Below are 14,533 nucleotides of genomic sequence, written 5' to 3' on the forward strand. Positions count from 1 at the left end.
TCCCCAACCTGAGGAAGAAAACAGACATCCAGGTCCAGGATGCACAGAGAGTCCTTAACAACATGAACCTAAGGATGCCCACCCCAAGACACAATAATTAAAATGGAAAAGACAAATGAGAAAGAGAGGATCTTAAAAGCAGCAAGAAAAAGGGCTCCTGGGTGGCTCAGTCAGTTAAGCGTCCAACTTCAGCCCAGGTCGTGATCTCACAGTTCATGAGTTCAAGCCCCGTGTCAGGCTCTGTGCTGATGGCTTAGAGTCTGGAGCATGCTTCGGATTCTTTGTCTCCCTCTTTCTCTTCCCCTTCCTACCTTGCGCTCTGTCTCTCTCTCTCAAAAATAAACATTAAAAAAAAATTTTTTTTAGGGGCGCCTGGGTGGCTCAGTCAGTTAAGTGGCCGACTTCGGCTCAGGTCATGATCTCGTGGTCTGTGAGTTCAAGCCCCACTTCGGGCTCTGTGCTGACAGCTCAGAGCCTGGAGCCTGTTTCAGATTCTGTGTCTCCCTCTCTCTGACCCCCCCCCCCCCGTTCATGCTCTGTCTCTCTCTGTCTCAAAAATAAATAAACGTCTGGGAAGATGGCGGCGTAGGAGGACGCTGGGCTCACCGCGCGTCCTGCTGATCACTTAGATTCCACCTACACCTGCCTAAATAACCCAGAAAACCGCCAGAGGATTAGCAGAACGGAGTCACCGGACCCAAGTGCAGACGAGAGGCCCACGGAAGAGGGTAGGAAGGGCGGCGAGGCTGTGCGCGCTCCACGGACTGGCGGGAGGGAGCCGGGGCGGAGGGGCGGCTCGCCAGCCAAGCAGAGCCCCCGAGTCCGGCTTGCAAAAGCGGAGGGGCCTGACGGACTGTGTTCCGACAGCAAGCGCGACTTACCGTCTGGGAGGTCATAAGTTAACAGCTCTGCTCGGAAAGCGGGAAGGCCGGAGGACAAAGGGAGGGTGAGCTGCGGAGCCCCCGGATGACAGAGCTCAGTTTGGCGGGGAACAAAGGCGCTCGTCAGCGCCATCTCCCCCGCCCATCCCCCAGCCAAAATCCCAAAGGGAACCGGTTCCGGCCAGGGAAATTGCTCCCTCCGCGCAAACACCCAACTCTGTGCTTCTGCGGAGCCAAACCTCCGGCAGCGGATCTGACTCCCTCCGGCTGCCACAGGGCCCCTCCTGAAGTGGATCACCTAAGGAGAAGCGAGCTAAGCCTGCCCCCCCTGCCGCCGTGCACCTTGCCTTCCCACCCCAGCTAATACGCCAGATCCCCAGCATCACAAGCCTGGCAGTGTGCAAGTAGCCCAGACGGGCCACGCCACCCCACAGTGAATCCCACCCCTAGGAGAGGGGAAGAGAAGGCACACACCAGTCTGACTGTGGCCCCAGCGGTGGGCTGGGGGCAGACATCAGGACTGACTGCGGCCCCGCCCACCAACCCCAGTTATACACCACAGCACAGGGGAAGTGCCCTGCAGGTCCTCACCACACCAGGGACTATCCAAAATGACCAAGCGGAAGAATTCCCCTCAGAAGAATCTCCAGGAAATAACAACAGCTAATGAGCTGATCAAAAGGATTTAAATAATATAACAGAAAGTGAATTTAGAATAATAGTCATAAAATTAATCGCTGGGCTGGAAAACAGCATACAGGACAGCAGAGAATCTCTTGCTACAGAGATCAAGGGACTAAGGAACAGTCACGAGGAGCTGAAAAACGCTTTAAAGGAAATGCAAAACAAAATGCAAACCACCACGGCTCGGATGGAAGAGGCAGAGGAGAGAATAGGTGAACTAGAAGATAAAGTTATGGAAAAAGAGGAAGCTGAGAAAAAGAGAGATAAAAAAATCCAGGAGTATGAGGGGAAAATTAGAGAACTAAGTGATACACTAAAAAGAAATAATATACGCATAATTGGTATCCCAGAGGAGGAAGAGAGAGGGAAAGGTGCTGAAGGGGTACTTGAAGAAATAATAGCTGAGAACTTCCCTGAACTGGGGAAGGAAAAAGGCATTGAAATCCAAGAGGCACAGAGAACTCCCTTCAGACGTAACTTGAATCGATCTTCTGCACGACATATCATAGTGAAACTGGCAAAATACAAGGATAAAGAGAAAATTCTGAAAGCAGCAAGGGATAAACGTGCCCTCACATATAAAGGGAGACCTATAAGACTCGTGACTGATCTCTCTTTTGAAACTTGGCAGGCCAGAAAGAATTGGCACGAGATTTTCAGGGTGCTAGACAGCAAAAATATGCAGCCGAGAATCCTTTATCCAGCAAGTCTGTCATTTAGAATAGAAGGAGAGATAAAGGTCTTCCCAAACAAACAAAAACTGAAGGAATTTGTCACCACTAAACCAGCCCTACAAGAGATCCTAAGGGGGACCCTGTGAGACAAAGTACCAGAGACATCACTACAAGCATAAAACATACAGACATCACAATGACTCTAAACCCGTATCTTTCTATAATAACACTGAATGTAAATGGATTAAATGCGCCAACCAAAAGACATAGGGTATCAGAATGGATAAAAAAACAAGACCCATCTATTTGCTGTCTACAAGAGACTCATTTTAGACCTGAGGACACCTTTAGATTCAGAGTGAGGGGATGGAGAACTATTTATCATGCTACTGGAAGCCAAAAGAAAGCTGGAGTAGCCATACTTATATCAGACAAACTAGACTTTCAATTAAAGGCTGTAACAAGAGATGAAGAAGGACATTATATAATAGTTACAGGGTCTATCCATCAGGAAGAGCTAACAATTATAAATGTCTATGCGCCGAATACCGGAGCCCCCAAATATATAAAACAATTACTCATAAACAGAAGCAACCTTATTGATAAGAATGTGGTAATTGCTGGGGACTTTAACACCCCACTTACAGAAATGGATAGATCATCTAGACACACGGTCAATAAAGAAACAAGGGCCCTGAATGAGACACTGGATCAGATGGACTTGACAGATATATTTAGAACTCTGCATCCCAAAGCAACAGAATATACTTTCTTCTCGAGTGCACATGGAACATTCTCCAAGATAGATCATATACTGGGTCACAAAACAGCCCTTCATAAGTTTACAAGAATTGAAATTATACCATGCATACTTTCAGACCACAATGCTATGAAGCTTGAAATCAACCACAGGAAAAAGTCTGGAAAACCTCCAAAAGCATGGAGGTTAAAGAACACCCTACTAACGAATGAGTGGGTCAACCAGGCAATTAGAGAAGAAATCAAAAAATATATGGAAACAAATGAAAATGAAAATACAACAATCCAAACGCTTTGGGACGCAGCGAAGGCAGTCCTGAGAGGAAAATACATTGCAATCCAGGCCTATCTCAAGAAACAAGAAAAATCCCAAATACAAAATCTAACAGCACACCTAAAGGAAATAGAAGCAGAACAGCAAAGACACCCCAAACCCAGCAGAAGAAGAGAAATAATAAAGATCAGAGCAGAAATAAACAATATAGAATCTAAAAAAACTGTAGAGCAGATCAACGAAACCAAGAGTTGGTTTTTTGAAAAAATAAACAAAATTGACAAACCTCTAGCCAGGCTTCTCAAAAAGAAAAGGGAGATGACCCAAATAGATAAAATCATGAATGAAAATGGAATGATTACAACCAATCCCTCAGAGATACAAACAATTATCAGGGAATACTATGAAAAATTATATGCCAACAAATTGGACAACCTGGAAGAAATGGACAAATTCCTGAACACCCACACTCTTCCAAAACTCAATCAGGAGGAAATAGAAAGCTTGAACAGACCCATAACCAGCGAAGAAATTGAATCGGTTATCAAAAATCTCCCAACAAATAAGAGTCCAGGACCAGATGGCTTCCCAGGGGAGTTCTACCAGACGTTTAAAGCAGAGATAATACCTATCCTTCTCAAGCTATTCCAAGAAATAGAAAGGGAAGGAAAACTTCCAGACTCATTCTATGAAGCCAGTATTACTTTGATTCCTAAACCAGACAGAGACCCAGTAAAAAAAGAGAACTACAGGCCAATATCCCTGATGAATATGGATGCAAAAATTCTCAATAAGATACTAGCAAATCGAATTCAACAGCATATAAAAAGAATTATTCACCATGATCAAGTGGGATTCATTCCTGGGATGCAGGGCTGGTTCAACATTCGCAAATCAATCAACGTGATACATCACATTAACAAAAAAAAAGAGAAGAACCATATGATCCTGTCAATCGATGCAGAAAAGGCCTTTGACAAAATCCAGCACCCTTTCTTAATAAAAACCCTTGAGAAAGTCGGGATAGAAGGAACATACTTAAAGATCATAAAAGCCATTTGTGAAAAGCCCACAGCTAACATCATCCTCAACGGGGAAAAACTGAGAGCTTTTTCCCTGAGATCAGGAACACGACAGGGATGCCCACTCTCACCGTTGTTGTTTAACATAGTGCTGGAAGTTCTAGCATCAGCAATCAGACAACAAAAGGAAATCAAAGGCATCAAAATTGGCAAAGATGAAGTCAAGCTTTCGCTTTTTGCAGATGACATGATATTATACATGGAAAATCCGATAGACTCCACCAAAAGTCTGCTAGAACTGATACATGAATTCAGCAAAGTTGCAGGATACAAAATCAATGTACAGAAATCAGTTGCATTCTTATACACTAACAATGAAGCAACAGAAAGACAAATAAAGAAACTGATCCCATTCACCATTGCACCAAGAAGCATAAAATACCTAGGAATAAATCTAACCAAAGATGTAAAGGATCTGTATGCTGAAAACTATAGAAAGCTTATGAAGGTAATTGAAGAAGATTTAAAGAAATGGAAAGACATTCCCTGCTCATGGATTGGAAAAATAAATATTGTCAAAATGTCAATACTACCCAAAGCTATCTACACATTCAATGCAATCCCAATCAAAATTGCACCAGCATTCTTCTCGAAATTAGAACAAGCAATCCTAAAATTCATATGGAACCACAAAAGGCCCCGAATAGCCAAAGGAATTTTGAAGAAGAAGACCAAAGCAGGAGGCATCACAATCCCAGACTTTAGCCTCTACTACAAAGCTGTCATCATCAAGACAGCATGGTATTGGCACAAAAACAGACACACAGACCAATGGAATAGAATAGAAACCCCAGAACTAGACCCACAAACGTATGGCCAACTCATCTTTGACAAAGCAGGAAAGAATATCCAATGGAAAAAAGACAGCCTCTTTAACAAATGGTGCTGGGAGAACTGGACAGCAACATGCAGAAGGTTGAAACTAGACCACTTTCTCACACCATTTACAAAAATAAACTCAAAATGGATAAAGGACCTAAATGTGAGACAGGAAACCATCAAAACCTTAGAGGAGAAAGCAGGAAAAGACCTCTCTGACCTCAGCCGTAGCAATCTCTTACTCGACACATCCCCAAAGGCAAGGGAATTAAAAGCAAAAGTGAATTACTGGGACCTTATGAAGATAAAAAGCTTCTGCACAGCAAAGGAAACAACCAACAAAACTAAAAGGCAACCAACGGAATGGGAAAAGATATTTGCAAATGACATATCGGACAAAGGGCTAGTATCTAAAATCTATAAAGAGCTCACCAAACTCCACACCCGAAAAACAAATAACCCAGTGAAGAAATGGGCAGAAAACATGAATAGACACTTCTCTAAAGAAGACATCCAGATGGCCAACAGGCACATGAAAAGATGTTCAGCGTCGCTCCTTATCAGGGAAATACAAATTAAAACCACACTCAGGTATCACCTCACGCCAGTCAGAGTGGCCAAAATGAACAAATCAGGAGACTATAGATGCTGGAGAGGATGTGGAGAAACGGGAACCCTCTTGCACTGTTGGTGGGAATGCAAATTGGTGCAGCCGCTCTGGAAAGCAGTGTGGAGGTTCCTCAGAAAATTAAAAATAGACCTACCCTATGACCCAGCAATAGCACTGCTAGGAATTTACCCAAGGGATACAGGAGTACTGATGCATAGGGGCACTTGTACCCCAATGTTCATAGCAGCACTCTCAACAATAGCCAAATTATGGAAAGAGCCTAAATGTCCATCAACTGATGAATGGATAAAGAAATTGTGGTTTATATACACAATGGAATACTACGTGGCAATGAGAAAAAATGAAATATGGCCTTTTGTAGCAACGTGGATGGAACTGGAGAGTGTGATGCTAAGTGAAATAAGCCATACAGAGAAAGACAGATACCATATGGTTTCACTCTTATGTGGATCCTGAGAAACTTAACAGGAACCCATGGGGGAGGGGAAGGGAAAAAAAAAAAAAAAAAGACGTTAGAGTGGGAGAGAGCCAAAGCATAAGAGACTGTTAAAAACTGAGAACAAACTGAGGGTTGATGGGGGGTGGGAGGGAGGGGAGGGTGGGTGATGGGTATTGAGTAGGGCACCTTTTGGGATGAGCACTGGGTGTTGAATGGAAACCAATTTGTCAATAAATTTCATATAAAAATAAATAAATAAATAAATAAATAAATAAACGTTAAAAAAATTAAAAAAAAAATTTTTAAAGCAACAAGAAAAAACAAGAAAGAAAGCAGCAAAAAATCCCATAAGGCTATCAGCTGATTTTTCAGCAGAAACTTTCTAGGTCAGAAGAAAATGGCATGATATATTCAGAGTGCTGAAAGGAAAAATACAACCAAGAATATTCAGTAAGGTTATCATTCAGAATTGAAAGAGAGATAAAGAGTTCCCCAGACAAACAAAAGTTAAAGGAGTTCATCACCACCAAACAAGCCTGACAAGAAATGTTAAAGGGACTTACTTAAGTGGAAATAAAAGTTCATAACCAGAAGAAAATTATGAAAGGAAAAAATTCACAGATAAAAGCAAACATAGAGTTAAGGTAGTAGATTGATTATTCAAAGTCAGTATGGAGATCAAAACACCAAAGTAGTAAGTATCTACAAAAATTAGTCAAGACATACATGAAACAAAAAGCTGTAACATGTAATATCACATACATAATTGTACAGAGAGGAGAGCAAAAATTTAGTGCTTTTTAGAATGTACTCAAATATAAATAATCATCAACTTAATATAGACATCTTCCTTACCAATTTGGATTCCTTTTCATTTGTTTTTCTTGTTTGATTGCTGCTTCTAGGACTTCTAGTACTATATTAAATAAAACTGGTGAGAGTGGACATTGGATCTCTCTGCTGAAAGGAACTGTGAAGTACAGTGGGGTGGTCTCTAATGGAGGCTGCTTTTTTTCATTTGGGAAACTCCTCCCACAGGGAGGGGGAGTTTTTGTACAAGGTTTGTACCAGAACCATCAGGGCAGCCTTTGGGGCCAGAGGGAAGGGTGCTTTACCATTAATGCAAAGGCATTACAATGAGTCTAGGGGCTACCCAGGGGCAGAGGTAGAAGAGGAGAACTCATGCTCTGCACCTGTGGCTTTGATCTGTTCACCCCAAGGTCTTGGAAGCCACAAGGTCAGGAGTTGTGCTCCCGGGCTTTTAATGTGTAGCTTATTTATCACCATCCTTGCCTCTAGTTAATGTCTCTATCTTTCTCCTCCCCAAGGACTTGGGACTCTGCGTCGAGAGGCATTCTTCCATTGCTTGTGTCTAGCTTCTCTACCTAACATAAATACAGAGAACTGATGGTCGCCAGAGGGGAGAAGGGTGGGGGTGGGTTGGGAAAAATGAGTGAAGGGGAGTGGAAGATACAGGCTTCCAGTTATGGAATAAATAAGTCATGGGAATAAAAGATAAGGAATAAGGAATACAGTCAATGATACTATAATAGCATTGTATAGTGACAGATGGTAGCTACACTTGTGGTGAACACAGCATAATGTATAAACTTGTCAAATCACCATAATGTATATCAACTATACTCAAATTAAAAAATAATAGTAATGTTTTAATAATGTGTGGTGACAGATGGTAACTACACTTACCATGGTGAGCATGGTAGAATTGTCAAATCACTATGTTGTGCATCTGAGATGAATGTAACATTGTATGTCAACTCTACTGCAACGTTTTTTTAAATGCCTTCCAGCCACATGCAAATGGATATATTACAAGTTCCTTAGCCTCAGCACACCTAATCAACCTCATGATATTTTGCACAAAACTTAGTCCTTATGCACATTCCTTATACTGGTAAGTGGCCCCACCCAGTTGCCGTCCTATTCTCTCTCCTCTACATCCAATTTTTTTTTTAATGTTTATTTATTTTTTGATAAAGAGAGAGAGAGAGAGAGAACCTGAGCAGGGTAGGGACAGAGAGAGAGAGAGAAAGAATCCCAAGCAGGCTTTGTGCTGTCAGTGCGGAGCCCAATGTGGGGCTCAATAAACCATGAGATCATGACCTGAGTGGAAATGAAGAGTCGGATGCTCAACCAACTGAGCCACACAGGTGCCCCATCTCTTACACCCAATTTTTACCATGACTCTGTTGAGTGTACATCTCTTAATATGGCTCCTCCTCTTCCATCTGATTGTAACTGCCTTAATTCAAGTACTCTTTATCTCTCACTGCGCTTGCAATAACCAATTTTCCAGCCTCCACTCTCTTCTAAAATCACTGCTTTATTCTGCTGCCACAGGCATATTTCCACACTGACAATCTGATCACATTACTCTTCTGATTGAAATATTTCTATGCACATCCACTCACAGGAAAGAAAATCCAAAGATGTCTCTTGTAATATGATTCTGCCTTACCTCTCCTGTCTCACCAACTATCCTCAACATCTTTAATTGCCTTTTTCCTTCAACCTTACAGGACTCATCCTCTATATATTTGCTTATATTATTTCCTCTGCAAAATTATTCTTCTCTTTTCTCCCTTCTTCACCTTCCATTTTTCTCTACTCATTATTTCTGAAAAAAAAAATTCCCATCCTTCAACATCAGCTGAAGTTTAATTCTTTCTTGTAATCTTTCTGTGATTTTCCTAAGTCCTTCCTGTTCAAACTGTGATCACAGAGGGGCACCTGGGTGGCTCAGTCGGTTGAGCATCCGACTTCAGCCCAAGTCATAATCTTGAGGTTTGTGAGTTCGGGCCCCGCGTCTGGCTCTGTGCTGACAGCTCAGAGCCTGGCACCTGATTTGGATTCTGTGTCTCCTTCTCTCTCTGCCCCTCCCCCAGTTGTGCTCTATCTCTCTCTGTCTATCAAAAATAAATAAATGTAAAAAAGATTTTTTTTAAACTGTGATCACAGAAACATCAGACTCTTCTGGAAGCTGGTTAGAAATGCAGAATCTCAGTTCTACCTCAACCTACTGGGTCCCACTCCAGGTGATTTTTATGGATATTACAGTTTAAGAAGCAGTATGCTAGCTCAGACCTACTTCCAACAGCACAGCAGTATTAGCAGCACCTGGAAGCTTACTGGAAATGCAAGTAATAACCATAAAAGACTTGTATCCTAAATATATAAAGGATTCTGAAAGCTCAATGATAAACAACCAACATTTTCTTTTGCAAAAGATTTGAGCAGACATTTCACCAATGAAAATATACAAATGGCAAATAAGCATGTGAACAGATGTTCAACGTAACTAGTCACCTGAGCTATCACTATATAAACTCTTAGAATAGAAAGAATAACAACAACAAATCCTGACAATACTTAGTGCTGCTGGCAAAAATGTGGAGCAACTGAAACTCCTATATATTGCCAGTGGGAATGCAAAATGGTGCAGACATTTTAGAAAGAAGTTTGCCAGCTTCTTAAAAGGTTAAAAATGCACTTAGCATATGGCCCAGCAACGCCACTGCTCAGCATTTACCCAAGTGAAGTAAAAACAATATTCAGGCAAAAAACTATAGATAAATGATTACAGAAGCTTTACTCATGATCTCTAAAAACTCAAACCAATTTAAATGTTCTGTAACTGGTGAGTGAATAAGCCAACTATAGTCCATCCATACCGGAATACTATTCCATACTGGAATACTATTCAGCAATAAAAAGAAATGAACTGTGGACATACACAAGACCATAGATAAATCTCAAATTTATTCTGCTAAGTGAATGAAACTAGACTCAAAAGGCTACATACTATATTACTGCATTAAATGGCATTCTGGGAAGGACAAAACTATCATATCAGTAGTTTCTAGGGCCTGGTGGTACCGGTAGAGACTGACTACAAAGGAGCATGGGGGAATTTGACAGGATGATGGAACTATTCTACATCTTACTTTTGCTGGTGGAGTGGTTACATGACTCTTTACTTTCATCAAAACTCACAGAACTATACACAAACAGGATGAATTTTAATATATGTAAATTATGCTTTAATAAAAAATAATATAGTATAGTATTAATATATATATTTCACATATATATTATATGTGATACCCACTTTTTAAAAATACATGAATTGTTGTTAAACTATGAAAATTGATGTATTTATTTTTTTATTTGACAATGCAATTCCATTCCGTAGATTTTTACCCTAGTACTATTTTATACTTAGAAGCCTTTTATTGATCATTTTAAAATTTGTTTTTTTTTTCTTAAGACCAAAAGACAGGTTTCTTCTATTATTAGTTCATAATTAATCAAAAGAACATATATATATATTATACATATATATGTATAATATATATACACATATATAATACATATATATGTATTATATATATTATACATATATATGTATTATATATGTATATATATGTTACAAATTTTAGTAAAGAGTCATTAAACATCTTATTGGAAGTATACATCTTAATAAGCTGATGGGGCTATTTTTTCCCAATTAGTTCAACTATTTATAAATAAATGAACAGGATTATGAATGGATCCATGCCTATTTTCTCTTTTTGTAAACACTAAGTAAATAAATTCACACAAATTAAGTAGATAGAAATGGAAGGGGTTTTGTTAGAATGTTGGCACCATTTCTTTTAACTCTTCCAGTTTCATGACAAATTAAAAAATCACATAATGATCTATTACTAAGTAATTTTTTTTTTTAGTAATCAGCTGAAAACTCAGGTTCCCATTCAACTTTATGTAAAGCAAAAAATTAGGAACTATTTGACATGCAAAAGTATTTTTGCTCATTACACTAAAATATAAATCTTCCATACTTTCTCAAACTCTCTTGCCCACCTTCTCCTTTTATGGTCTTTGTCAGGATTTCATGAACTTACACAAAACCAACCCTCCACTTTCATCTTTGGATGAAACACCATACTTCAAGACACGGGGTGGGGGTGGGGGGGCGCCTGGGTGGCTCAGTCCATTAGGCATCTGACTGCAGCTCAGGTCATGATCTCATGGTTTGTGAGTTCAAGCCCTGCATTGGGCTCTGTGCTGACAGTGAGGAGCCTGGATCCTGCTTTGGATTCTCTATCTCCTTCTCTCTCTGCCCCTCCCCCCGCTTGTGCTCTCTCTCTGTCTCTCAAAAATAAATAAATGCAAAAAAAAAATTTTTTTTTAAAAAGACACAGGGCCTGGTTTCCTGAGCAGCCACCAAGATGCAACCAAGAAGTATGGGGGAGCTAGATCTTTATGGAGGTAAACCTTGATGGAGGGGAAGAGCAGATAAGAGGGAGACAAGGAGAAAATGTCCCCCTCCTTTCTCGCTTTCTCATGGACTGCTCAGAGTTGAAGTTCCTCTTTTTGGTCCTTCTAGGAAAGTCCAAAATGCAGAGTGAATTGTGACTGCTAATGTCTCTTTGCAGTTCATTGTGGTAGCCAGTACAACAACACATATTTACTTGCCTTCCTTCTTTTCCCTTACCTTCATGGCCTGAGGCTTGTACCCCACAAATAAAGTGTCCTATCAAGAACTGTGAAAGGCTTGAGACTTTATCCCTGCTTCTGAGCTAACAAGTGAGCCTGCCACAGTCTCATTGATGCTGGGAGAAGACACAAGTGAGATGAAGGATTTTGTTAATCATGGCACAGCAGGCAGTGTGTGCTTTGTGTTTATGTTGGCTCTCCTTGCACACTGAGTAACATGACGGTATAGTGCATACAGCAGATTTGTGTTACTGCCGAGAAACTCCAAACTTTGGAAACTCCCAATATTTTAAAGGGGCTTCTAGGAAACCTGTCCAACTTTTTCCCACAGGGGCATATTATCTTCATTATCTTGGTCAGAGAAAAAATCCTCACTTTGCTCCCAGGGTTGACACTATCCCTATGTTTTGAGGCTGTTTGCTACACAAACATCCTTCAGAAAAGAATCTTGGACAAAATCTATCACAGATGTGCAGAAACACCATGGAGACTTGCCCCCCAACAAGTCTTTAATCTTTGCCTTCAGATCCACTTTCTAAAAGACTGAAGCTAAGATAAACATTTATCAGAGTCATGCATTTTCTCAATTTTTGGATATTTCCCAGATCTTCTTCTGGATCCTCATTTCACTCTTTTTCACTCTATTCAATGTTCTGGCTTTACTTGTGCTTAGCCAATGAGAGGCACTATCATCAGATCTGAGGGTGGTGAGTGAGGTCAGAGTAGTTTTTTCCCCTGCACCCTCCCTGCTAGGTCACGGTGTTGGCTTCTTTCAAGTGGCAGCTGTTCTGACAGCTAGTGTCAAATTTTATATTTTCTTTTTTTTTTTAAATTTTTTATTTATTTTTGAGAGATAGAGAGACAGAGTGCAAGCTGGGAGGGGCAGAGAGAGAGGAAGACACAGAATCGGAAGCAGGCTCCAGGCTCTGAGCTGTCAGCACAGAGCCCAGTGGGGGGCTCAAACTCATGTACCACCAGATCACCACCTGAGCTGAAGTTAGGCTCTCAACCCACTGAGCCACCCAGGTGCCCCTAATTTTACATTTTCTTAATAACACACATAAAATGCTTAACTCTTTTATCAAATAAGATGAGAATTGATGGTAATGAGAATAAATCTTACGTGATGTAACTTTAAAAAGCAAATTTTAATTACTTTACTGAACAACGTATAGTACATTAAATCTGAAAGAAATCACATAGAAGTTTTATTCAGAGTTTTTTCTAATATATTTTGAAAATGTTGATATTTTCAGAATACATCAAATTATGTGTTTTTTAAAAGTTTTCCTCCTCATGGGGTGCCTGGGTAGCTCAGTTGAGTGTCTGACTCTTGATTTTGGTTCAGGTCATGAGCTCACAGTTCATGAGTTTAAGTCCCACATTGGGCTCTGTGTTGTCAGCTTGGAGCCTATTTGGGATTCTCTCTCCCTCTCTCTCTCTGCTTCTCCCCTACCCGTGCGTGCACAGGCACATATGCTTTCTCTCTCTCTGTCTCTCTCTCTCTCTCAAAATAAATAAATGAACTTAGCAAAAAGTTTTCCTACTCTATATTCTTTGGCCATTCTTGGGTGCTTTCAGGTACTAGAGAATAATACTGAGAAGAGTAGAAAAGGATTTCCATTATTCAAATGCATAGAAAAGACCACCTTTAAGCATTTAAAACTTGTTACTGATGGCCTATCTACTTTTTCCTCAATGGACTCTTCCTCAGAAGCCATCAGTTTTTTAAAAAATGGTCAGGAGATGAAAGAAACAAAGTTGTTTAAATAGAAATTAATATTATTCCCTTACCATCTATATACCATATATCTGAATTCACCCCATTCTTAACTACCAAAAGTACTAGCTTCCACCCCAGGCTTTATCTTTAACAGAAATATATATAAATTCAGGAAAGACTCAAAGCCCTGTAGGTTCATGGTGCTGTGATTAATCATTGCAGGAGGCTTCCCCTTTGAAAGGCATCCAGACAGCTTCAATCTTCAGGCAATGCTCCTTTGTATATCCTTTAATAAAGTGGAACTGGAGCTTTTGTAAATATAGGCTTGTTTCCTAGCACATCCATTTTGGGGAGAAACTACATATGGAAGTAAAGTATCGGGAAATTTATTGTCTTCAAACCATTCATGCTTAGGTATCTTGGAAAGTCATATACCCCCAAGTTGATGATCACTGCACTATGCCATATCATATTTCCAAATATTGGGAAGTATGTTAAAAGCTTATGGAAATAATGAGTTATTGATTCACAAAAATCCAAAACTAACCAGTAGAAGGATAAAATCTATTTTACTGTCCTATTGAAAAGTATAGATATGTGGACATAATGTATAAAAAAGGGGGTGGAGGGGAGTAGTCTTAGGTAAATCCATATAATCCTAACATACTTCTCAGGATCAAAGTTCTTTTGGCCTTCCATCAACTCCCATTCTTCTCTATCCAGGTATCCATGTACCAGAGAGCTTCATTTGCTACAGCAACATACATTCCTAAATGGAGTGTGAATCAGTGAGCTCATTTTCCTGACTTTTTGTGAGGTATATTCTCAACCCCTCAGACTGAATCTACAAATATGATTGTGGTCAGAGTTGCAGACCCCTCTTTCTGTCTCCTTTTTTCTAGGCAGTGAGAAAATGCATTAGAGACAAACAAGGAAAGCTCCTTTCTTGCCACCCTGAAATACTGAGCTCCAACTATATTCAAAGCAGTGAGAAAATCTTGCAGAAGTACTGGTTCTTGAAAACACGGTTGGTTTTTAATCTTGTTG

The sequence above is a fragment of the Lynx canadensis genome, chromosome B1 (genome assembly GCF_007474595.2).
Source record: "Lynx canadensis isolate LIC74 chromosome B1, mLynCan4.pri.v2, whole genome shotgun sequence".
Lineage (NCBI taxonomy): Eukaryota > Metazoa > Chordata > Mammalia > Carnivora > Felidae > Lynx > Lynx canadensis.